This window comes from Balaenoptera physalus (assembly GCF_965194825.1).
Source record: "Balaenoptera physalus genome assembly, chromosome: 7".
Taxonomy (NCBI): Eukaryota; Metazoa; Chordata; class Mammalia; order Artiodactyla; family Balaenopteridae; genus Balaenoptera; species Balaenoptera physalus.
The window spans coordinates 22,542,187-22,568,015 of NC_138886.1; the positions used below are offsets into that span (position 1 = coordinate 22,542,187).

Genomic DNA, 25,829 nt, shown 5'->3' on the forward strand with positions numbered 1-25,829 from the left:
ACATCATAGATAAATGTTGCCTGTTCTGGCACGCCACAGAAATGAAATCATATAGTATGCACTGTTTTGGATCTAATTCTGTTCAGCATATTTTTGAGGTTCATCCATACTGCTGTGTATATCAGGAGTTTGTTCCTGATATTGCTGACCAGTCTTCCATTCATGTCCATTATTGTTTTTTAACCTATGGAATTTACTCTGCTTCTGGCAGAGTAAATGTTGTCAGAGAAATGAGGGGGATTGGCAGAGGCATTCAGTTAAATGTAACCAGTAGAGTTTGTGCAAAGGTGTAACACGCCCACTTCTGGCGAATGCCCACTCTAGAAGGCAGGCCATCAGAATCTCTACTTTTCTCAGATCAATCCACAATCTAGGCTATAGGGTGTCACTGAACACCCTGAGATTACAGTCAAAATGTGTATGAATATATATATATATATAAAAGTTAAGCCAAAGTAACTGAGAGATTCCCCAAATTTAGTGGCTCAAGGAACAAAAAATTTCTTTTTCACATAACAGTCCAGAGAGATGCTCGCGTCGGTAGAGAGGCTCTCCTTCACGTGGACAGGAGCGTCCTTCAAGCGTCAGGAGTCATGGCTGCCTCTCATCTTCCATCCGTGGCTTCCAAGGTTGGTGTGTGTATTGCCATGCCATCAACAGAAGGGACAAAGAACCTGAGGGAGCACACCTGAGAGGAGTTTCTGGTAGTCCTAGAATCAGCAGAAGTCACTGATGCTCAAGTTATACTGGAGACGGCTCAGTGACGTGGCCTCGATTAATTGCAAGAGAGCCTGGGAAATCTAATCTAGCTGGTGCCCCAAAAGGAGAGAATGGATATTGCAGTTGCTTCTGCTACAATATGTATATCCTACGTTTACCTTTAAAGCAGTTTCATAGCTTTGATTCAGTTCTGAAAGGGGTCCACATCCAAAAATGTTTCAGAGCCTTCTGTTAAGGGACCACTACCCCACTGCTTCTTCCACCTTGCTCTAGGAGGTATAATAGGCTATCGAGTCAAAACAACAGAGATGACATAAGATACACATGACTTGGGAAAGCCCCTGTCCCACTTTTGCCCAGAGTGTCACAATACCGCTCATATTCCTTGGAACACTCATTGTAGGTCTTGAGGCAGACATCACATCAACTACTAGAACTCACAAGAATCCAGCATATTAGAATCGGCCATATTTTATTTGAAAGAAAAGAGCAGACTCTTTTATGGTTTGTACTTTTTGTACCATTTGTAAGAAATTCTTCTCTATCCTGAAAAGATGAAGATATTCTAAAAATCTGGAAGTTTTACTTTAGGTCTTCACATCATTAGGAACTTATGTTTGTTTACAGTGTGAGGTAGGTATCCCATGTTGTTTTGAAAATATATTTAGAGAGTGCTAAGGAGAACTACAGAGAACATCTTTGATGTACTATTTTACACGGGCTTATCTCATTTATGTGTGGTTCCGTTTCTGAACCTGCCATTCTCTTTCATGAGATTATTTACCAGTCTCTGCACCAATCCTACATTGTTTCAGTTGGTGAAGCTTTAGAATATTTTGATACCTGGAGCGACAATATTCCCTCCTTATGCTTCTTCAGAATTGTCTTAGTCATTCTTGGCCGCTTCCCTACCACATGAATTGTAGAATCACTTTGTTAAGATCTATGAAAAACCCTATTACAATTTGGAGTAGATTGCACTCTGTTTATGGAGTCTTTTCATCCATGAACATGATATTATCTGTCCATTTATTGAGGCCTCTTCATGTATTTCAATACATTTTTATAATTTTCTACATATAGTAAATACAGATACTATACCTTTCTTTTAATTTTTATTCAAGTTATAATAAAAATTTGTTGCTATACAAGTGAGACGTTCAAACATTTATTATTTCTAATGGGCTGTGGCTTCATTGTATATAGATCTTTTATTCAACAATGTTGCTAAACTCTCTGTTCTAATATTTTATTAGATTTGCTTGAATTTTCTCAGAAGACAATTATATCATCTACAAATCATTTTTTTCTTGTTTTCCAACCCTTATATCTTCCAATTTCTGTGTGTGTTTGTCTGTGTGTGTGTATGTGTGTATGTGTGTTATTATCTTGGCAAGGTGCTTTAGTACAATTCGGAATAGAAATGGTGAAGTGATCCTTGTTTTCTTACTTAAAAAGGAAAATGTTTAATGAATTAACACTAAGAATAATGCTTCTAGAATTAGGTTGTTGGTAGCAACTCTATCATGTTCAGGAAATTCCTCCCTTTTCTAGTTTGCTGAGATTAAGAAAAATGAGTGGCAAATTTCTTTACATTTTCTAATATGAAGCCATTCTTACATTATGGTATCAGCCTGATGTGCTTGTGATGTATTTTTTAAAAACACATTGCTGAACTTGGTTTGATTATATGTAAGAATAAAATTTTTTATTCCTTTTGAGATTGGTCTATAATTTTCCTTTCTATTTTTTTGTCTGATCTTGGCATCAAGATTTTATTAGCTCATAAAATAATTGGGGTGCTTTCCTTCTTTTTCTTTGAAATCATCTGAATAGAGATTACCTATGAAGATTTGGTAAATCTTTGCCACCAAATTTTTGACCCTTTTTGTAGGTAGATTTAGAAATATGAATTCAATTTATTCAATGGTTACAAATATATTCATGTTTTTAATTTGTTTGACTCAATAAAATTTTGTAATTTGCATCTTATTAAAAAGTATCTATTTCAGCTAAGTTTTAAAAATGTTTACAACATTCTGTTAGTATTAGAAAAAAAAGTCTCGAAACTATAATTATAATCTCATTCACAGTCTTGTTTCTTTTCTCTCTTTCCTCACTATCAGTCTTACTAGAAATTTACCAATTTTATTATTGTTTTATAGAACTTTTTGTTTTGTGACCCTTTCTATGATTTTTTGTATATTTAAGTCTATTTTTAGCTCTAAAATTATACATATAACACACATATATGTTTTTTTCTTCATTTTCTTCCCCCCTCCCCTTCTTTAGATCAAAATCTTTTAGATCAAAATCTTTTTATTTGGGTGAGGGAAACTACAGGAAAAGGATTTGCTCACCCTTGATCTACTTCAGACACTACCCAGATTATTCATGCAGAAATAGGTGATAAGAAAAAGGTGAGCAAACAGTCACTCTGTTTAGGGCTTTCATTTCATTGTAGTCTGGTCCTCATACAGGGCTGCTGCACACACAATCCCATCTTCTACTCTCTGTTCCTAGAGTCTCTTTATGTCACTTCTACCCTGAAGAGTGTTATTTTATTTTATGCTATTTTAGTTTTACTACATTGGGCTGACCTCACCCACCTCTGCCACTGGCCTTTTAAAATAGAAAGGTTTCCTAAGGAGAATGATTTCTTTCTAGTTAAGGGGAAAAACAGCAGCGAGGTATAAATACCCCATTTTAAAAAGGAAGAAACCTCTGCCTGAGAGGCACCTGAAAAATTTTCCCAAGCAGGCTGAATTCTCTCAGGGTATTGTTTCGCCGGAATACCTTCTCTGCATCAGTCTCTACATTAACAGACTGGAGGGAAAGTTTCCAACAGATCTTTTTGCTGATAGTTTTGATTACTCTCTAGTAGAAAATTTCAAAGGCTTTTTGCCAGAAGGAAGGGAATGTGGGAAGGCAGAGGGAACTGGCATGACCAGCAAACCCTTCTGAACAAATAACAGAGCCAAAAGTAGTGACAGCCAATGTTTCAATCCTAAATGCTTTGCAAATTATAGTCCTTGGACCACTAGATAACAGCAATAATCTGACAAAGTCTACAGTTATCAAGATATTAATGTAAACTGTACTTGAGATACTCCTCATTCAAATTCTCTTCATTTTGCTGAAAATATTTTTTCTCATGTTTGACAGCACCAGCTATCTTTGGGCCTCTGGCTCTGGTGAAGTCATTTGAAGAAACAGATCTAGAGAAACATTGCTTGGCAGAGGATAAGAGAGAAAGGTTAGGACAGAAAGCATTAAGATGACTATCCAAGAGAGGGAATCAGTTTGAATAGCAGGGGGGCCACAGACAGATAAAAACATTAAAGAAAGTATATCAAGGTATCCTTCTGCATCTCTGTTGAAATAACATCACCTACTGTTGTGTTTGAAGAAGCCTGCTCAAATATATTATCTTACTTCGTTAAAGGCAACCTGGAACCTGATAAAATAGACTTTATTCGTATTATTATCCCATTTTACAGATGAGAAAACTGGCTCGTTTGGAACACAATACCAGTTTTGATGGATTAATCTCTGTGCTGAACTGGATTCTGTATTGGATTTCATTTTCTCTCTCCTTTTACACTGGGCATACAACCTACAGTTGATTTTAAAGTTATTAAACTAAAACTGGGTGAAGAGCAGTCTCATTCAGACAGGTCCACATGTGTCAGGGAGACAGGTCTGTCCAGGCTGACCTTGTACTTTGCTCTCCAATTCATTCTAGGCCATGGTAGGCCAAATAAAGAGGAAAGAAAAAATTTTAAAGCAAATAACTTGGAACTCTTGAATACATGTCTTGTGTGGACAGAACTCCTCATTTGATGTTAGAAAGGACCACAGAGTAGTTAAGGCAGTTAATATATAGTCAAAGCAGAAGCAACCATATTCCTTAAGATGGTTAAGAGGTAAAATCAATATCCTGGGAAAACATTCAAGCTGAGTGGTAGGCAAGAAACTCATTTGCACTGTATCTTTGATTTATGAGGAAGGGTGAAAGGTTGAAATAATTAATTTGTAAATTAATTAATTATTTGATACTATTACTGTAGTTAATATAATAATTTAATTATTTTAAATAAAATTTTAAAATATTCTTTTTACTAGATATAGAAGTTTTGGTATTGAGAAACCCAACAGTAAATACAGAGAGCGTGTACTAGAAAGAAGACAGGAAAATGAGCTAAGTGATTTTTCTGAGGTGGGTAGAGCTATGGTGGAAAACAAAAGGCCCTTTCAGTACAGTCTTTCTTTTCTTACCAATATATGCTTTTTATTATATTTAGATTATATAGTGGACATTTTCCTATTTGTCCTGGTATCTTCTTTTTAGAGTTTAAGATCAGCTCTCATTATTTTTGCGATAAGAGAGTTTTTATATGCATTTCTGCATGCTGTAAATGAACATATTAGCACCGTGCATGTATTAAAATTTTTATTTTTTCACATTTTAATGGATTATTATAAAATAAATGATAAATTGGTAGGAAAGGAGAGGAAGCAGAGTTGTTTAAGGCTGATTTTTTAACAAAGGGGATTTGATACATTGTTTGAAAAAGGAAACAGCTTCAGATAGTAATGGATGAGCAGTCAGGGTTTAGCTTTGAGCGTCCTGTGAAATCCGCAAGACGAACTCAGTCAAGGTTCGAAGCAGTCACTTGCGGGCGACGGTCACGTTCTCTTCGAAGCAGACCTCACTGGAAGCTTGAGACGTTTCCATCCCCACCAAGAAGTCTTCCCCTCCCCGCCCTGTGCGGTTTCCGGTGACCTCTCATTTCTGCGAAGCCCAAGGTTACCGAGTGACCGCCACCAACGCAGCCCTCCCTCCTGGTTCTGCGTTTCTTTCTTATATGTACTTGTATCAGTCCTGCCAAGTTCCCTGACATACTGCTGTAGTAGACCCCACGTGCCGTTTCAGGCTAGAGTTTGCCCAGTTTTTACTTGTAAGCTGCTACTTTTGTTGTGTCGCGGCTTTAGCAGTGGAGCTAGAGGCAGAGAATTGCCAACACTCCAGGAAGCCAAGGGTGGGAGGTGGGTAGGGGGTGGCGCGGCTGGAGAGCCCCCCGGTGGACCGGGTGTTGTTCCAGAACCTGGGCGAATCTCTGTGGCCGCCACTTTCCCGAGAACCATCCCCAGGCCTTAGTCCTGCGCCGCTCCCGCCCACACCTCCAGGTGTGTATTCCCCGCCCTTAATTACTCTTCTAAATTGATAGTTTGCACTTGCAAAGTTACACTGGGAAAGCGGAAGAGAAATTTATAATCATGGATATGGAGAACTAGGGGAGCACAGTCACACTTGCTTTGGTCTGCAGACCCAGGCAATCGAAAACTCAGAAATGGAAACGTGTGCACCTTTCCGGCAGCAAAATTGACTCTGCGTTCTTTGCAGCCTCGACTTGAAGGCTGCGCTGGGAGAAAGTCTGTGCCTCCGGGAAAGTTTGGAAACGGAACTACGGGAGAGGCCAGACATCGGGGATTTTGCGGGCCCTGCGATGTCTTCCAGAGCTTTTCAAGTGGGGAGAGAAGAGCGACAAAATGAAAATGCAACGTGTAGGGGAGCCCGCCCGAGTCCCGCAAGTTGTCGGTCGCAGAGGTGAGCGCGGGAGCGGGTGGCGATGGGGATCCGGAGCTGGAGGCCGTGGGTCTCCAGCCGCGGGTGGGTCCGATCCGGGTCGGGGGCGGTGGGAAGATGATGAATGGGAGGCTTGGGCTACCCTCCGCCCCCGCCTTGCAGGCGGGGCGGGGAGTCCGGCAACTGGATGGGGGAGGAGGAGCACAGAGGGTAGGGGCTCTGGGGGCATCGCGCCAGGTAAGGGAATGAGCCAGGGGGAGGGAGTCGGGGGGGTGTGGGAGTTGCTGACTTGTGCTACGTGGAGCCTGCAGAAAAGAAAGAAGGCGGAGGAAGAAGGGGGCTGGCGTCCGCCTTGCTCCCGCGGCCCTCCCTCGGCGCCCCCCTCCCCCGCCGCCCTGCCAGCGCGCCAAAGCCGGAGCAGTCGGGGCCGAGCGGCGGCTGACGCTCCCGGAGCCGCGACGCCCCTGTCCCCCAGCGGAGCCTGCCGGGATCTCGGGCGGCCTGGGCCCCGGCGCCGCCGAGCCCTCCCCGGCCTCCCGGCCGCGCGCGCGGGACCCCGGCGGGGTGGGCGCAGGGGGCGGCCCCGCTCCGGGCGACGGCCGAGGGGCGGGCGGAGGGCCGGGCTCGGCGGGCCGCGGGGCGGGGGCTGCGGGGATTGACCGCGCAGCCTGAAGCCAGCCCGGGGGCGGCGGGAGCCGGACGCGCGGCGGCGGCGGGCGCAGGTAAAGGGACGGGCGCGGCGCGGGGTGGCGCGAGGGGACGGTGCCCTCTGAGCGCGGAGCCAGCTTTCGCCGGGTCCCTTCCGCCGCCAAACGGCGCGCTGGGATCGCGCTGTCCTGCGGCAGACGGGCTTTGTGGCTGTGTGTGTGTGTGTGTGTGTGTGTGTGTGTGTGTGTGTGTGTACGCGCGCGCCTGTGCCGGGTGTGGGTGGGTGTGCATGCTCGCGGGCCGACCTGCAGGAGGCGAGGCGCTCCTGGCCTCCCCAGCCAACCAGTTGATCGAGCCCCGGGAGGGAAGTGGCCGCAGCCTCCCGGGCCGCCGGCCCTCCCGTCTCCCAACCGGGTCAGCGCTCCCCGGGGCCCACGCTGTGCCCCGTGCCAGCGGCCGGGACCCGCCCAAGTGACACGTAGGTGGTCTCCGGTTACCTGGGTCTGGGTGGGGGCCCGAGCAGGCTGGCGGGAGGCGCTCGACATTACCCCCAAGCCGCGTCCCGGTGGACGTGGCCCGCCGGGGGTCCCCGCGCCCCGCAGCGCCGAGCTTCCCCACCACTTGCTTCTCACCGGCCACGCAGCGGTCTCTCCCCGGCTGAGGACTTTAAACTTAAGTTTCTGTCCGGATGCCTAACAAACACGTTTATCAAGTAACTGGGGAATTTAAGGCAAGGGAGGGACCTGGCTTTGAGTTGGTGGTTTTGAAATAGACGGGCTCGTTGTGTGTGTGTGTGTGCGCGCGCGTGTGCGCAGGACTAGTTTGCTGTGAATGGATTTACCCATTTATTCTTGTTTTTCTTTGCTGCCATTTGGACTTTGATGTGTAAGAATGACGGTATCCAGGACTTGTTGCTGCCTTCAGTCTGGGGCCTGAGATTGCTGCTTTCTGCTGCTACTTCTCTTTTTTGTTGTTGAAATCCATGGAGGTTTCGTAAATGTGGGTTTCCAGCGAGCGCTGGGTTGTTAAAGTTTCACTATGAACGCGTTGTTTCCCATTGGAATAGATACATATTTACAAACATGAATCTTGAAAACAGGTGACTGCAGTTATGAGAGCAAAATTCTCTATTCCTTCGGGCTTTAACAGTCCGTGTTTTTCACCTATTTGCATAAGTGTCGTTTGCCCAGCCTAAGCATAACTGTGAAGCAGGAGGTCTGTTATTCAAAGCTTGCAATTCGGGTCAGAGGGAGACCGTGCTGGTTTAAAACTGCTAAGTTCATTCTCATAAGAAACTATTCCCTTGTCAAATAAGAGTAGTAAGCCCCAAGGAAAAAGGGTGTGTACTGAAGTTATGGCTCTTTGGACCGAATTAAATTGCATTAACACACACATGCATAATGTCATCCATTTGTTTCTGCCCTTGATTCTCCAGTTCTGGGGAGGCCAGAGCATATTTGCCCCAAAAGCAAAATTGTGAATAACGATCGGCATTGTTAAGGCTGCATTTTTCTTGATACCATTTAATTTGAGGATAAAGAAGCCAAGTAGCCAGAGAAAGAGGTGGTGTGTGGCGGGAAGGCCGGGCTGAGGGGCCAGGCAGGAGGACTGGGTTATCATAATCTGAGCCCACAGACACACCACGTCCCCTAGCGGTGCGACTTTAGCCGGTTAGGTCAGCCGGTCCTCCTTCTCGGTGTCCTCATCTGGAAAATGGAGGGGTTTGATCATCTCTGCTGTTCCTTCCAGCTCCCCCCCCCCATAACTACAAACTGGAGGGTGGTTATCCCATGTTAGAACGGTAGGAAGAGAGTAAAGGGAAGTGTCAACTGTTAGTCTGGGAGGTAAGGGGGGAGGGCAGGAAGGCCAAGAGGGTTGAGGAAAAGCAGCAGTGGGAGATGCCTGGAGGGAGAAGAACCTGGAGGTGGGAGTCCCCTGGTTTTTCTTTCCTCCTGCACAAGGACATCAATAATACCACCCCACCTCACCCCAGTCAGTCGTCCATTACCCATATTATTTATTAAAGTGGGTGAGCTACTTAACCTTAAAATTGACTTGGAGTCTGTAGTCTGACCTGCCCAACTTCCCATTTGCATCGTTGTCTCTCAAGAGGCGAGCTGCTGCTCAGTGCTGAGCGCACTCAGTGGGTCTCAGAAATCTCTGCGAGTGATGGGAAAAGTTACCAGAGATGGGAATGTAAGTGGCAGCCCTTTCAACACCTGAGTTTGAAACGTCTATTTTTATTTGAAGCTAATCTTTTCCGAAAAGTAATTTGATTTAAAAGGAGATTCTACCACAGACTTCTCAAGGTTTTACTGAATCTGTTCTGACTGTTAGACCTACTGGAAAATTCAAAGCAAGTAAAACTCTCACTTGCTAAGTCTTTTTGATACATAATGACAGTCAGTCTGAAGTTCATGATTTTTAGGCAGGAGAATCTTATTTCAAATGCTTAGTAAGGAAAGTTGCAACCTGGGCAGAATATACTGTATCATTTTCACTGGGAAGCTCTAAGTGTCCAAATAACAAGACCTGAAATTTAGTTTGAGGTCACGATTTTAATATCTGTGCTTGATGTGTGGCCTGTCTCCCTTTTATTTAATTTTTTTTTTTTTGGTACCTATATGCATACACACTTGAGGAACGTGATGTATTTTAAAAGTGAAGTGTGATGTGATAAAACTTGGTTTAAAGTCTGAAAGCTTGCTCTGGCCTTGCTAACTCAGCATCTTATTTGGTTTCTAATGTTTACATACCACGCTATGTTCCAAATCCCTGTAGTGTTATTTAGCTATCTCATGGAGAGCTATTATGGATGCCTTAGAAAGTTGGGAGAAAAGGAGGAAATTTTAATTGGATAAGCAGTTACTGAATTCCTTCGACAGTGGCAGATACAAGGATGAGAAAAGGGAGGCTCTAGAAAGAGCTGCAGTACAGAGGGAAAAGATGCAGCTAACTTCAATATATAGCAGCTGGGTTGCATAACTGAGTGGCAGCTGTAGAATCCAAGAAACTTGGCATGCCAGGGAATGGAAAATTAAATTCTGTCTTTGGGGAAGACTTCACAAAAGGGACTTGAAGGATGAAAATGATGTGTCTCTTAAAAGATGAATGGTGGGGAGTGAACTATGTAGTTGGAGTCCGGGGTAATGAAGGCTGGAAAGATACAAGGCGATAAATTGTGGAGACCTTGGCTGTTATTTTAAGAAATTGTACTACCTAGGGACAGGGAGGGGGAAGTACGGTTTAACCCCACAACGCAGGAAGACACTGAGTCACAAATACTGGGCATAGAGAGGGCTGAAATGATTGAGAGGTGCCTGAGCCCTGATTCCATTACATACCCTGGTAACTCAGGCCGAGTGAGTTTCAGGGCACTGCTGCCAGCTTATCCAGATTATAGAAAGGTTACAGAATAAAGAATATTGCCCCCAAATTGATAGTGGCCTTTTGAGAAATTTAATTTAGTGAAAATTAATGATGTTACTGTGTTACATCTGGACCTTGCGAGGCCCTTGAAGCATGTGGGTTAAAATTGCTCTCCAGGCTCAGAGCTGACCAGAAAGCATTTTGTTTTGTTTTTGTTTAGGGAAGGGCCTGCTAGTTAATGCTAATTGAAACGTGAATCTAATGGCAACCGACATTCTTGACTGTGTTTATGTTATACATAGTATTTCACAGTGGTTGAATATTTGCAGCACAGAAGAGAATTATCATTAGTTTAGAAATGGGGTTAACGCCCTTGTAAAAGGTAAGGGGGTGATGTTGGGGAGAGGGGAGAAGCACCCTTGGTGTTGCGGTGAGGGCTGACGCAACCACGAAGACCCTTTATTAAGTTTAACCTCCAATAGAAGTAGCTTGCCCAATGCTGTAGATGAACACTTCTCTGACAACCTCCTTTCTGGTCATCTGCCTCTTTTGTTGTTGTTGTTCTTTCCCCTAACTCCCCAGAGCGAAGGTGTATAGCTCATTATCTCTCAGACAGGAAGAATCTCTGTGGGCTCCATTTGGGAGAAACTTCCAGCAGCTCTGGAGGTTTCCTCTCACACCGCAATACCTCTGTGTCAAAGGTGGGAGTGGGTGGCGTTTCAGCTGCATGTCAAAGGTGGAGCTGATTTGAGTAAGTCTTCTAATTGCCTTCGAATCTGGAGGTGCTGGGCTAACAAGGAGACAGATGATGAAAGGAGATTAGGTCAGCTGCTTGTTACTGTCTTCTGAATACAATTTGAATGAATGATCCTCCCAGCAGTTTGTTTTATCTTCTGCAAGGGAACTTGGGTTTGGCACGTTTAATCAATTAATTAAATTAGTTAAGTTGAAGTAACTCAAAGTTTTTTGGTTTTTTTAGGAGGGGGAGGGAGAGTGCTGGTTTTGGTGATTTTATTTAAATTCCCTGCCTTTTTTTTTTCCAGCAGGTTGGTATGATTTCAAAGTAATGTTGTTGTTACTATTATTGACCTGGGGGTGTGGGGCAAAGAAAATTGTCTCAATCCTTGGATGTTGGCTCCTGTCATCTGATCAGTACTGTAGAAACTTCAACTTTGAAGTTCATGTAACATTCAAATTTCTTTCAGAAATGAGAGGACTATTTTACTACATGCATGGATTTAGGCTATAATTTATTTTATTTTTGTGGTACTGTTTTAAAAAAAAGTGATGTAAGGACAGGGCAGACTCTTAACTTTAGTCCAGTGCTAAAACAAATACGTGTAAGCCTGAATGAGGTAGATCAGGTTGTGTTTGTTTTCTTTAATATGGAGATAAAGGAAAGGGATTTCAAAACCAGCCTCTTTCTCTGAAAGAGAGAAAGTTGGACTAATAAAACCTGGTTATGGATCTCTTTGGGCTGGGATTTCCAAGGTTGAAACTGTTGTTAAAGGAACTCTTGTTCATTACGGCCATAATGTGTGCCTGGGCATCTTAAGGTTTAGGATTCACTGAACAGAGAGGGCTACTGTGAACCATTCCTTTTTAGCAAGTTTTCTTTTTTCCCATTTTCTTAAATCTCAGAAAAATAGACTGGACTCGATTTCATGTAAGTCTGCTATACTCAACTTTCTTCCTCTATGTTTAAGTGGTTCTTCTTGACCAATCCCCAAGCTGCCTTCATTCTGAAACTTGGCCCTAACAGAAGGATACTCCTGGCTCTTTGGAAGGAGAAATGATTTGGTGGCAGAGGAAACAAGTTCTGTTCTACCCCTAGCAGCACTGAACTGACCGCCTGCTATAACCCAAGCATTGTGCTAGGTGCTAGATGGAGGCAGGGAGTGGGGATGAATAAGGCAGGATTCCTACCCTCCAGCAGGAGCTGAGCTTACCGACATATTAACAGATGATGATTGCAATTCAGTGTAACAGGTGTGACGAGGGAGATAAGCTCAGGGCACTGTGGGAGCACCAAGCAGGGGCACCTGACCCTCAGGGGCATGGGGTGGGGGTGAGGGTGAGGGAAGGCTCCTAGGAGATTAAGATCTGGGAGGAACCTAGGAGATAAAGCAAGAAACACAGAAGAGAAAAAGGTGATCAAGATAGATGGAATCAAGAGGCTTTAAATTTCCAGTGTTGTTATTGCTGAATGAGTCAAAGTTCCATTCTTTTTATATCTGTAAAATAAGAATAGGCACTGATATTATCTGGTTGCTAATTCTAGTTTTCGTTTACTTGTTCCTTAATCTTTAATTTGTTCATTTATTCCAGATGCAGTAGATATTTGTTGCACACCTGCTAGGTACTGGGGAACAGTAGGAAACAAGACATGGAAGGTCCCCTCTCTCAAGGAGTTTGCATTCTATCATATTATGTTAATGACTGAAGTTCTTTTGAAACATCTTCAGATATGGAGCATGTTTGTTGAGTTTCAACTTTAGGAATGTTTTCTTCAAACTAGACCCAGTGTCTTCAGGTCAGTTAGCTTTTCTTAACAAGATGAGAAGAGATGGATCCTGGTATTCTCATTTTTGTTTTATAAACTTGAAACTTTTTTTGCCCAGATTTACCTCTTAGTTTACCTCTTAGTCAAGTCTAGAGATAGACATAACTGTGTCTTCTCTGTAGCCCTGGCTTGCTTCCTTCTTATTTCAGATATTCTTACTTGTGACCCAATTTGTGTTTGAGGTTCTATATTCAGTTGATGACTCGCTTCCTAGAATAATCCAAACCTAGCCTTGGTGGGAAGTCAGACCTATTTTGAGGTCACGCCACAGTGAACGCTGCTTCGTTAATGCATTTTACTCATCCTGTTTAAGTCACTCGGGTATGAGCACAGTAGAAAGTGTTCTCACCAGAAGAAGATAGCTGCATTCATTTATAGAAAGATGGGGGTTTTGTAATGATTCAAATGATACAGATGTGTCTAAAGTAAATGTAATAGCCCTCTGCTCTTTCTAGCTTACCCGTCTGATGTAACCAACCCCTCTGTCATGAATTTGTTACACAGCCTTCCATACTTGTACTTTTGCTTATACAAACCTAATGTTTGTGTTTATATATATTGATGCATGTGGGGTATGTGTCTGTGCGTGCATGTGCTCTCTCTTGCCTCTTTTCGTTTTAGAGAGGCTGTGATTGAGGTTGCCACCGTGGGCCAGACGTTTGAGGTCCCAGAAGCCTGCATGGCTCTTCCTGAATCGGTGCAGCATGCTGTGAGGAATTCCCTGGCGGTCCAGTGGTTAGGACTCCACGCTTTCATTGCAGGGGGCACGGGTTCAATCCCTGGTTGGAGAACTAAGATCCCACAAGCCGTGTGGCCGGCCAAAAAAACCCCCAAAAACAAACAAACAAAAAAAGGGTTCTTGTCCCAGAGATGGGAAGGTTGGGCTATTATGAATGGGAAACAAGAAAACGATTTCCAGCTGTGTGACAACCAAGACAACGAACATCATTGCCCCAGAATGTTATTTCCACCAGGATTCTACTTCATCCGGGTCTCTGGAGAGGGAAGGAGGGGCATTTAGAAGTACGGGGTGGGTATCTGTGAACCTTTTGTTAGGTGCAAAGCAAGGCAGCTGGGGAAGGCCTATCAATAGGGGCAGATAGGGGGAGTTACTCATTATAGGCAGGTTTCATTATGGGAGCATTAAACGAGGCCCCCCCGCCAGCAGTCGGCAATCAGCAGATGATAAGGATGGAGAGTTCTTACCCAGGGAGCAGCACAGCCGAAACAGATTTGCCTTTTGTTAAGGGGCTGCTTTGCCATCTTGGACTATGATTTGTTGGGAGAGGGATTATTGTCATGTCGAGAAGAGGAGGAATTCATTCTGTACCCGGTATTTATTATAATTCCACAGAGAACTGCTTGCTTTCTTTCTGAGTAGACACAGAGACCCAAAGGTTCAAAGGCTAGGGCAGGATGACTTGGCTTTTCCAGATTCAGTAGGATCTGTGCTCTCCTCCCTTTATCTGAGACCCTGTCAGTTCAGTTTCATGCAGCTAAAATCTCTGCACGCTTACGAGATTCAGTCCCTAAGCTTGGCTGAGGACACTACAGTAAAAAAATTAAAAAAGGAAAAACAACCACCCAGAAAGTATGGTTCCCTGCTCTCAACCAGCTCCTAAACATGGAGAGTCATGGATACAAATGCCTGAGATCACGCAGACAGTGATAAATATTGTAAACCGAGGTTTAAACAAAGTGCCATCTGAATATCTGAGGATGGAGAGAGTGACTCTACCTTGGAGTAGAGGAAAGATTTGCAGGAGGTTTCTGGCCTTAATGGGCAAGTGGGCTGAGAAGCTCATTCCGTGCAGAGGAGTCATAACGAAGGCCCGGGAGCTGCATGTGAGGGATGGGTTACAATTTGTGGCCGAGTGGCGGTCTGCTTTGGGTCAGTTTTTTTTTTTTTTTTAAATTAATTAATTTACTTTTGGCTGCGTTGGGTCCTTGTTGCTGTGCGCGGGCTTTCTCTAGTAGCGGCGAGGAGGGGCTACTCTTCATTGCGGTGTGCGGGCTTCTCATTGAGGTGGCTTCTCTTGTTGCAGAGCATGGGCTCTAGGCGTGTGGGCTTCAGTAGTTGTGGCACACGGGCTCAGTAGTTGTGGCTCGCGGGCTCTAGAGCACAGTCTCAGTAGTTGTGGTGCATGGGCTTAGTTGCTCCACGGCATGTGGGATCTTCCCAGACCAGGGCTCATACCTGTGTCCCCTGCATTGGCAGATGGATTCTTAACCATTGCGCCACCAGGGAAGCCCTTTGGGTCAGTCTTAAAGGACCAACAGAAGGGTGCAGGGAGCTTCTGGGGACAAAAAAGGGCACGTCGATGCCATTAGCAGAGAGCAGGGGCATGAGACTATGAGGATTGTTTCAGTGAGGCATGCTGGTTTTAGACATGTCTAAAACTAAAGAGGCAGAGATTTTCAGCTGGTAGCTGGAAATTTGAGCTTGCAACTTAGCTGAGAAACTAAAGCGTGGCAGTATTTAGGAGTACTTGTTATATGTCAGAGTAAATACCAGTGAAATTTACGTGATAAGCTGGAGAGAAGTTTTAGAGTGAGAAAAGTGATATATACTCAGTGGGTTTTAAAAAATTATTTATAAAAATTTTCTCTCCGCTTTATTGAAGTGTAATTGACAAAACTAAGATATTTAAAGTGTGCAGTGTGATGATTTGATATCCGAACACATTGTGAAAGGATTCTCTCCCATTGATATAAGTACTAGGTGTCTTAACAAGGACAGTAAGTCATATTTTGATTCTTCAGGTACTTTTTCTATCCAGCAGGTGCTTAAAATAGTTTTGTAGGTTGTCAAACATTCAGTGAACATCCACTATGGCTTCTCTGATGAGGTGGTCCTGGTATGATACAAAGGAGATGGAGTTTCAGTTTGATGTTCCTTTGAGATGAATAAAAGCTTCCGAAACAATCTGTTCTGGCAAAGGAAAAAAAAATCCTGAAAAGAATTGGAAGATTCTTGGTGATTTGGGGCCTGAGTGGAGTTGCAAATATAGTTTTAGTTTACTGCTGTACTAACAGCATTGAGTATCATATTACTGTCATCACTGTAATAAAAGACAAGCTGAAAAACTTCTTAGCCTAAAGCCCAGACTTTGAGAAACCCCAGCAAGTTTGCCATGGGGGTTTATAAACTCTGGTCAGGTAAATTTAAGCTTTAATTGCTTGATGAAGGTTAAAAATAACATACAGTAGAACTCTGCTCTTTACCTGGTTAAAAAAAAAAGATCTTTTCCAATTAAAAATATATTTTCATTTCAGGGAATGATATGGGCATGCCTTCTTGCAGTAAGATAGAGCAAAGATAATCTGTTCTCAGCCTTTTTCTCTCTAAGCCATTATGATTCTTTAAAATTATACTCATTTCCATTTGAAAGTTGTAAACACAGTACATGCTCAGTTTGGAGTTTGGAAAGTCCAGGAGACTCATCCATTGTTCCACTGCTCAGGGATAACTTCCTTATTCCATTTTGGGATAACTCGTGCAGTTTTTAAAATATTTGATCTTACTGAATATTTATAGCATTTTGCTTTGTATCATAAGTACGCATGCCATTAAAATCTTTTATGTTAATTTTCCATTGACCACATGATAGTCACGGTATTTAATATGTATCATATTTAATCATTTCCTATCTCTATTTGCTTCTTTATTCTTTTAAGAGTTTGTGCTTCTCTGCCCATCTTTAGGTACTCATGTTCCCAGAGTTCTATCCTTACTTTAAACAAGAACCATGTATGGACTTATCTACAGAGTAGACTGTGGTTTCTAGCCCTTTGCCATCGACTGTACCCTCTTGCTGGAATGCTCTGTTTCCAGGTATCCATATGGTTGCTTTGTCATCATTTTCACGTCTTAACTCAAATGTCACCTTCTTAGTGTGGTCTTCTCTAATTATCACTACATTTAACATTGTATAACCCTTCCCATTTACCGAGCTCGCCTGATATTTTCTTCTCCATTGCATTTATATTGTTTTTACTTCTTTGATGAGGGAAAGTATTAATTAAAAAAAAAAATTCCTGTTTTATTTACTGCTGTTTTCCCAGTGTAATACCCTTAGGGTAATACCTTGCACGTAGAACTCAAATATTTTGAATTAAAAATTTGTTTGAACTGAAATTTTTTGAATAAAAAAATCAATGTATTTACCATCTCCACATGTTATAGTAAATAGGACACAGTCTTGACTGCATGAGATTTACAATCTAGTGAAGGAGACAGCCTCTGAACAAGTAACTCCAAGTGTAATTGGAATTAGGGAGGAAAGCAGTGTGACCTTGTCTGCGAGGGTGAGGAAAGTTTCTCTGAGAAAGTGGCATTTATGTGGAGGCTTGAAAGGTGAGTTCAGATAGGTTAGTGAAACTGGGAGGTGAGAATAGAAGAGGAGGGAGACATTGATTAAAGAAAAAGATGGGCTGATTTGATGGGGAAAAAAATCAAGAAAATAGACAAAACTCTGGTTCTCACTTCTTGAGTTGATATTAGGTCATTTGTTTTCAATGAAAGAGTAGACATTGATCAACTTTGTTGTCATCTTTGACGTACATGACTTCATTTTCAATGATTTTGAAATAATGAGCAGTATTTTATTTTACATTTTGAGCCAGTCATTATTGAGGGAGGAGGAATTTTCATATAAAAGTGTGAAGGTGGCAGTTAAAAAAACGAAGATAGCTTAACTTCTATGTTTTGTGCTAATATAATCACTAAAAATTTAAAACAGTACAGAGAAAGTAAACATTTTTGTTAATACCTGACTTTATTGGGAATGCAACTAGCGGCTCAGTATGACTTGGCTGAATATTGCTTTATTGTTTACATATTAACTTTTGCATAAATTATTGGTTTTATTTATCATGGTAATTAAGTGAGGTTTGTACAATTTTTACTTATTGTCTATTAGGGATTTCTGTGTCCTGAGGATTGAAAAGAGCATGGTTTCTACAGGTGACAAGTGCAGATATGTTTACTAACTCAGCCACTATAGTAATATTATTCATATCCTCTATGTCCTGATTCTGTACTTGAGCTGTCACAGACTGATAATAATGGTCCTTTAGTCTCTCTCTACAAATGGGCTTTTGTCAGTTTCTTTATAGCAATTTCTATGTGTTAACATAATATTAAATGCATAAAGATTACTGTTAGGCCTTTATTATGCTTATCAATATAAAATAACCCTTTATGCATTTGGAACTACATGCTGCTATTTTCCTGATATTAATGTTGCCAGTGTTTTCTTCTTTTCTTTGTCTAAAATAATTTCACTCATCCTTCTGATTTTAAACTTTTGGTGTCTGTCATTTTGTTTCATATATTTTTGCTTATAAGCAACATTTAATTGGATTTTAACATACCTCTCAAAGGGAAACTTATTCCTTTAATATTTATTGTTATGGCCAATATGTTTGACCTTAATTCTTTAAGTTTTTTTTTTCTGAGAGATACTATGAAAAGCACTGGTTTACTTCTTCCCACCAGTATTTAGCTGCATGGCCTCAGATAAATTACATAATGTCTCTAGGACTACATTTTTTATTTGTAAAGGAACAACATGCATACATAAATTTTCAATTCTTTAAAAGTGCCTCGCACACTGAACAAATTGGCTGACATTATTATTATCATTGTTGATGGATTGAGTCATATGAAATTGTTATTTGACTGCTTTTGACCTATAAAAATGGCAGTTTCCTACGGTTCAATCTAATATGCTTTCTGGACTTTATTTTCTGTCTTTTTCTATGTATCATTTGTTTCATATATATATAAACTATTTTTAAATGACCAAATCTAGTTTTCACTTTACTAGTGATTGTCTTTGTTTTCCAAATACATTCATGATTCTGTGTTTCTCTGGTTCCCAAAGTCAAAGAACTGAATAACTTTTGATCCCACTCCTCTGCACAACAGAGAATTTAGTATGCCTTTATTTTTTTTTGCCTTCTTGCGGCTTCTCAGTTTCCATCATATTTATATATATACACAATATATATATTTCAGCGTATAGCTTAAATTTTAAGTACAGACTTTAGAGTTTTGTATTCTAGTTTGTAATAAAATCTGCAGCAGTATTTTGTGTGTGTCTCTAGTTAGTTTTGACCCTCATTTGCACTTGGGGTTCCCCTTGCTTATGCTAGTTTGAAAGGTGCCTCCCATGTAGTTGGGGTATGTCCTCATCTTTATCTGGCCAGTTGTATCTTCTGCGTTGCTGAGTTAGACTCAGATTTTTTTCTGCATTTATCAGAGCATCTGACTTGTTGAATTTCCAAAGGTGCAGTGTGAGTCTTTCAGATTCATGTGGTTCAAGAATTTTCTTTTTACCCATCCTTCACAGAGTTAGTGGAAATAATGCCTAGATTTTGGCTTTTCCCTGCCTCTTTCTAGTACTGCTGCCAGTTTTGCCATTTTGTGCACCTTTTTGAGCATTTTGGTGGGAAGTTGGGAGGAGTTGTACTGGGACATTCAGTTCAGTGGCTTTCCAACTTTTTGGACCATGACCTATAGTTAGAAAGGGTCATATATATATGAAGAAAATGGCAGTTTCATGCAGCTTACTACATATAATAAACATTATTATACTCCCCATTTCTGTTATAATCTGTTAGTTTTCATTTAAAAGAAGTGTTGGTCATAATTTAGAAGTTTTGAAAACATTGATCTGTCTGTGAAGGGTGGTTTGAAAAACACTGATCTAGTTTGTTGCTGTTCTATGTGGAATTAGGGTTATTCATTCTTCTACAGGTCTTTATTATATACACGGTACCAGTTCTTATGCTAATAGCTGGACTAGAGTGGGGAATAAAGCAGTGATCATCACTGGGGGCATGAAACAGAGTCCAGTGGGCAGGAGGATATTGACCAAATAAGCACCCAAACATATATGGACAAACGTGATGAGTGTTACAAGGGAAAAGCACAGGGAGTTTCAGAAGAAATTAAATGGGGAACCTCATCTGACTTTGGGGTGATTCAGGATTTCCCTAAGGAAGTGACATTTGATTAGAGCTGCAGAATGAGAAGGGGTTAACTCAGTGAAGGGTCGAGGTAGGATGTGTGCGGGATTGTAGAGTCATGGAAGAACTGAGTAATGTAAGCAAAATAAAGTACTGGAAGTGAACGACAGATGGAAGGCAGACCTTTTTGTTTGATGAGTTGGCATTTTTGTGATACTTAGTGGGCCTTCCTGTTTGTGGCTTTTTTTTCACTTGACAAAAGTCAAAGAGGAATAGAAAGAATGTTTTGGGGGAGGTGGGTGCCAGTGTGTTTGAAGCAGTTTTGTATTATAGCAATTTTGTGTATTGCTAAATAATAATAGCATTTGTTGCAGGTATGCTCTGCACTGGAAACTGTACAGAGCTCTGTGTGGATGTGGAGAAGTAGTTTTGGTTGGATTAAAAAAAAATCCTATGTAGTGTAATTACCAATCTAGTAACTATGCATAATTTGTGAGAAAGTATAACAGTGAAGTTAAGTTTTAGTAAGTGGAGATCTGATGACTGAATGAGCATTTCATAGCTTCATAGTGATTTTTTAAATAATGGTTTGGAATTATTGCTGTGTTAGGATTTTTATTTTTTATTTCCTTATTTTGTCATGATAGGGCTTTAGGGTTCATTCCCCTGCCCCCTTTTTAAAGCTGGGTGAAGAGTTCTAAAATATTTTAAATTGGATATCCATAAATTAAGTGGACTGATTGAGACTAAGTAAGACAGGCGACCATAATTCAAGTACCAGTTTCCCCACCGCTGTCCATGGGACCTTTGACAGGACCCACCTTTTCCAGGCCTCAAGGTCCTTGTCTTGAAATAGAAGATTCAGAATAATGTGCACAAATCATTCTCTCCATCGTATTATGCAGTGACTTCATGCTCTTTATTTTCAACTTTGCTCTGGCTGTTTCACCTTCAAAGAATTGATGTTCTTGTGCCACTGAGCTAATTTAGTCTGACAAGCTCAAGCTAAACATGGGAGAACTCCAAGTATTTGCATCCTTGGGAGGGTCAGGTGGTACAAACATCTTGACATTGGACACCAGCACTGATACTTCTGGAAACACGAAGAGTGGGCAAAGATGAAGACTTTCCTGAGCAAATTCTTGAGACTTTAACATCATAGTTTGTAGTTTGCCCACACTTGAAATTACATCGGTTTTTAACTTTTCAGATTCAGTGAGGGTGAAAAAATCATTATCTTAGGTTTATATGCTGGATGCTTGTTTTAGGGGAAATGTGTAGTATCTAAATTGTTATACATAATTCACATTTTATAAAAACCCATTGAACAGTAGTGATGTTATATCAAAGAAATTTAAAGGGCTAAGGAATCCCATGGAAGACTAATTCAGTTATAATGACTATTGCAAGTTTAAGGAATATTGGACAAGGATTGGGTTTTCTGTGAAAGGGAATGAGAAGTACTTGGCAACTCAGCTTTTCTTACCAGTGTGTTAAATCAGTTGATTAAAATACATTAGTTTTGGTAATTTCAAAATAATTTTCAGTCTTCCAATTTCACTGACAAGTACTTTATTTCACTTGTTCTTATTTTTGAGGAAAATATATTTGAGGAAACAAAAGATAAGATTCATGCTTTTTCTTTTTGAGCACTACCTAATTCCTCATTCATAATAAATATTTATTCAGGAAGTCCAAGTAACTGTGGGTATTTCACTTAGCGTGTTTTGGTATTGCTTCATCAGCTTATATGCCTTTATTTGCTGTTGAATATCTTCTCCTTAAGCTGATACTATGTGGAAACCTAGCCAGGACCTCAGGCTCCCCGTCTGGGACAAGGCAGAGGCAGGTCACCCAGGCGGTGTTTGGGATCAGGTTGGGCATAGGTCCAGGCATGTAATAGGTATGGATGTTGCTCAAGGCTGGTTCTTAGAAGTAGGTTGCATTAGAAGGGGTTGGAGTCAGGTTAGGTTCAAGGCTGACAGAGCCAGGAAGATGCACAGAGTGTTCTCATGCACCACCTAGTATTTTAAGGCAAGGCGTTACGGATAGCCGTAAGAGAGAAGCTGCGGAGACAGAAGTCGAAAGCTCCCTGAAGGAATTTTCTTTTCAGAGTTGGGAGCATCAGTTGACCATCTCTGCTTGTTCAAGGGAACCTGGATGCTCTAACAGGGCTTTGTCACCATTACCTCGGGGAGCGCAGTCCCCACAATCCTCCAAGCCTTTGGGCAACTCAAAGTGGAGGGATACAAATCACAAGTTTTTATTTGATTCAGGGATTAGGGACCTTGTTGAATACCTTCTTCAGGAGCATGAATCAGCCCAGGTTTCATGTCTGTTCCTGCAAGAGATTTCCTTTAAAACAGATTTAACATTCCATTTTGGGGAAAGTAAGTATTAACCCTGGCCAGTAGCTGTTATGACAGAGGTTAGTGGACTGTTTTGGGCTTATTTTATTTTATTTTATTTTATTTTATTTTTTTATTATTTTTATTTTTATTTTATTTTTTATTTTTTCACACACACACACACTGTATTTTATTTTTACAAGAGATAAATAGACTGACACCAAGCATTGTACATGGATGACCACAACAAATGGGCTTATTTTAATACGAGAAGGATGCACAGAATTTTTTACCTACCCAAACCCCTTCCTTTTTCTGTTTTCATCCCATTTTGATGGTGGAATAACTCCGCTGGTAGAAAAATTTTCAGCAAACACATATTAAAGTATTTAAAACTGTCCAACTCATCTAAAAACATTTGTTTTTATGTAAAACACTGTTCAGAGTATTCTTTAAAAAATTTTAAAAATTACTTTTGAAACCACATTATGGCAATCTTTAAATAAATCACCTGTTCATATTTGCAGTTCCCCAATGTAATATATTTTTCATTTAATCATGTTAGTTTTATGGTCTGTTCCCATTATGGTCTATTTTATGATGTAATTCTACCTAGAGGTAACAAATGTGTTTTTGTTTCTACTGACCAATTTCTACCTATTGTTATATGTGACAATATAGTCTGAATCATTATATTTTTTATGGCTTGATAGTAATCCATTAAGTTGTTAAACTATTTTTCCTTCAACTATTGCCCTATTTTTGGACATTTAGTTTTATTTCTCATTTCTTTGCTATTTTATTTTATTTTATTTTTTGCTATTTTAAAAAAGCACTGCACCCAACAACTATCTATGTAATTTTCTGAGACTGAGAGTGAGATCACTAATTTGAGAGTAGTATCATTTGGTTTCTAAGTAGGTTTAGAAAGCTTATTAAGAAAGACTTTTTAAATTACAAAAGTATGTGTTCATTGTAGAAGACCAAAGAAAATATAAAGAAGAAAAAAAGTTGTTATAATCCCCGCCCAGAGATAGCCATTATCAACTTTATGGGCTATTTCCTTCTAATATTTCCTCTGCACATTTTACTAGTTGGTTGAAATCCCGCTGAGTACAATGAGTATACTGTCTTTTGTCTTAATAGTATATCATAATTAGAGGTGACCTTAATTCCATTCAGAAGCTCTACTTCACTGCAGTGAACACCTTTTTCTGTGTTTCGGATGATTTGTTTAAGGTAGATTCCCAGTTACAGAATGTACTGCCTCAAAAGGTAGGGGTGATTTTTTGACTAGTGGTGAAAAATGATTAAATCAATTTCCAAAACAATGATAACACGTTATACTCCTACCAACCGAGTTTGAGAAAAATTTAAAGATAGAAATCTGCATGAATGAAATGTAGGTTTGTAGAACTTGGAAAATGAGTAGAGCAACGGGAAGCTTTGATAATAATTGGTCTTGGATGACACTGAGTGCAACTGACCAGACCTTACTGGTGGATGTACTTCTTTCCACTGCGTGGTGATAGCCTTCATTCCTTTACAGTTCCGTGTTCTAACAAATAGCATCTTGTAGCTTTCTTTGGTCCTGTACCCTTTGAGTGGACAGATTTTAATGTGCCATAAAATATTTTGGTTTTAACTGCATTCACTCTCTTGACTGATTGTGGAAAATTCCTGGTTAATATGCTTCTGCAAAAGAACTGGTTAACTACTAGAAAATGGAACAAGTACTCGAAAAATGGGTAGCAAAGGATTAAAAACTAAATAGTATTTATACCTGTACTTGTTTGGTGTATATTACTCATATTAGTCCCCATAAGTTTTATTTTCCTCCAGATGCCAATTGGTCTTGAGGCCAGGGACTACTTTTGCTCTTTTGGGGAAATTAAGTGAGCTTCCTTAAGAGATAGTTAATTTACCATTTCATCCATATCTAGAAGGAATCACATGTAGTACAGGTCAATTTGATATTCAATTAATGGTCACTTATTAGACTCCACAGATACAAAGATGAGTAAGATGGAGGCCTTGTCTTCAAAAAACTCACAAATGGAAGAGGTGGGAACTAAATGAAAATACTGTGTGGTGAATGAAGTGCTAGAAGTTAGTTACTTGAATATTTCCCTACTGAAGGTAAAGAAACTTAGTAAGCACAGGAAGGAAATGCAGGAAGAGAAAGTGAGAGTGTGAGTTTCAGGAGAGACCAAGGCAGAGGGTCCCCCTCAGGGTCCTGTCCATGTATTAGGAAAAGGCCACACATTTCACTGTCCTTGCTAGTAGGTGACACGAAGAGGGGACACAAACAACTGTATGATCCAGAGAGCCTGCAAGTATAAGGGCTAAACAAAGGGCACAACTCTTCATGGTGCTGGGAGGAGAGAGGATTTTATTAATGGTTCTTTAAACATTCAGTATGTTAATGTAATGAACAATGTCTCCAAACACAGTCTTTACAATGAATATAACCGTGGGGTTAGAAAGGCACCAACAGCTTTGCCCAGTAGGGGTCAATGGCATAATGCCAGAGTTTGTCTCAGAAAAGCAATTCTGTGGGAGCCAAAGCAAGACAGTTCAGACAAGTAGCTCTTGGCTGGTATAGCTCTGTACAAGGATAGACATTTCACATTCCTCGTGGAATAATGGGCTAGATACCTTCCAGGATATTGCCTGTGAATGTTATTCCTTCAAAAATAATATTTTTGTTAAGTATTGAGTAGCAGTGAGTTTGAGGTTATACAGCTCGACACTGCATCCTTTCCTCGTACTCAGGTAAGTGGGGAGCTGTGTGCTTTAAGTGTCACCCCTGCTGGGCAGAAGGAACGAGGATCAGAGTGCGACCACATCCTATGGGAATACCTACAGGCATGTTCTGTAGTCTTTCCACTTCAAGGAGTAGAAGGAATAGAAATGATGGCCCTGACGTTTTATGCCTTTGGCTGGAGTTTGCAAAACAGGCAGTCTGTGTGCTACATGAATTCGGCCCCATATGCATTTTCTTTGTTCAGTATAAGGTTTTAAAAGGTGACATAGCCAGGCAGGCATTATGATTGGTCCTAATCATGCAGAGTTGAGATCTGTTTTCACTAGATACTTCATTTATTTATGATACCTGGTTGGTCCCTGGAGATGTTTGTGTTTGTGACACCTGCCAAAGTATGATCACAGTATAACTTTCCGAGGCAGCATAGAACAGGTAGTGATTACTCTGGGTGGGGAGGAGGGTCATAAAAGGTTTTGTTGAGAGGTGGTTCTGAGGCTGGGACTGGAAGGATGAAGTAGGTGTTGGCTAGGCACAGAGTTTGGGCAAGGGAAGGTGTTCCAGGAAGAGCCAAGCGCGTGTGTAAAGACAGTTGTGTGGATCAGCATTATGTGTTAGGGCAGCTTCGAGTAGATCCAAAGTGCTGATGGTTCATGAGGATGGTAGGTTATGGCTGAAGTGGGAAGTAGCTGGAGGACTCAGTATGCTCTGCTCAAGGACCTTGGACTTGAGGCAATGGGAAAACATGGAAGGGTTTAAAACTGAGCATTGGCATGCTAGATATCTCTTCCAGGAAGATTAGTCTCCACACAGCTAAGGGAAATGGTGGCAGGGGGAAGGGACTTGGAATAT

The 25,829-nt window shown here is 41.1% G+C and overlaps 1 protein-coding gene across 8 annotated transcripts in view; it reads left to right on the forward strand.

The window, feature by feature from the left end:
* The first annotated feature begins 600 nt into the window (after positions 1-600).
* Positions 601-25,829, forward strand: part of LPAR1 (lysophosphatidic acid receptor 1) — a 164,453-nt gene continuing 139,224 nt past the window's right edge. Inside the window, exon 1 of one of the 8 annotated variants that reach the window (XM_082469227.1) lies at positions 601-6,331. The gene's annotated coding sequence lies outside the window, so the exon portion shown is untranslated. Of the gene's footprint in view, positions 6,332-6,384; positions 6,548-6,598; positions 7,033-7,227; positions 7,437-25,829 lie in introns of those variants that run through there. The other 7 variants (XM_082469224.1, XM_082469226.1, XM_082469225.1 and 4 more) reach the window with 7 other exon arrangements.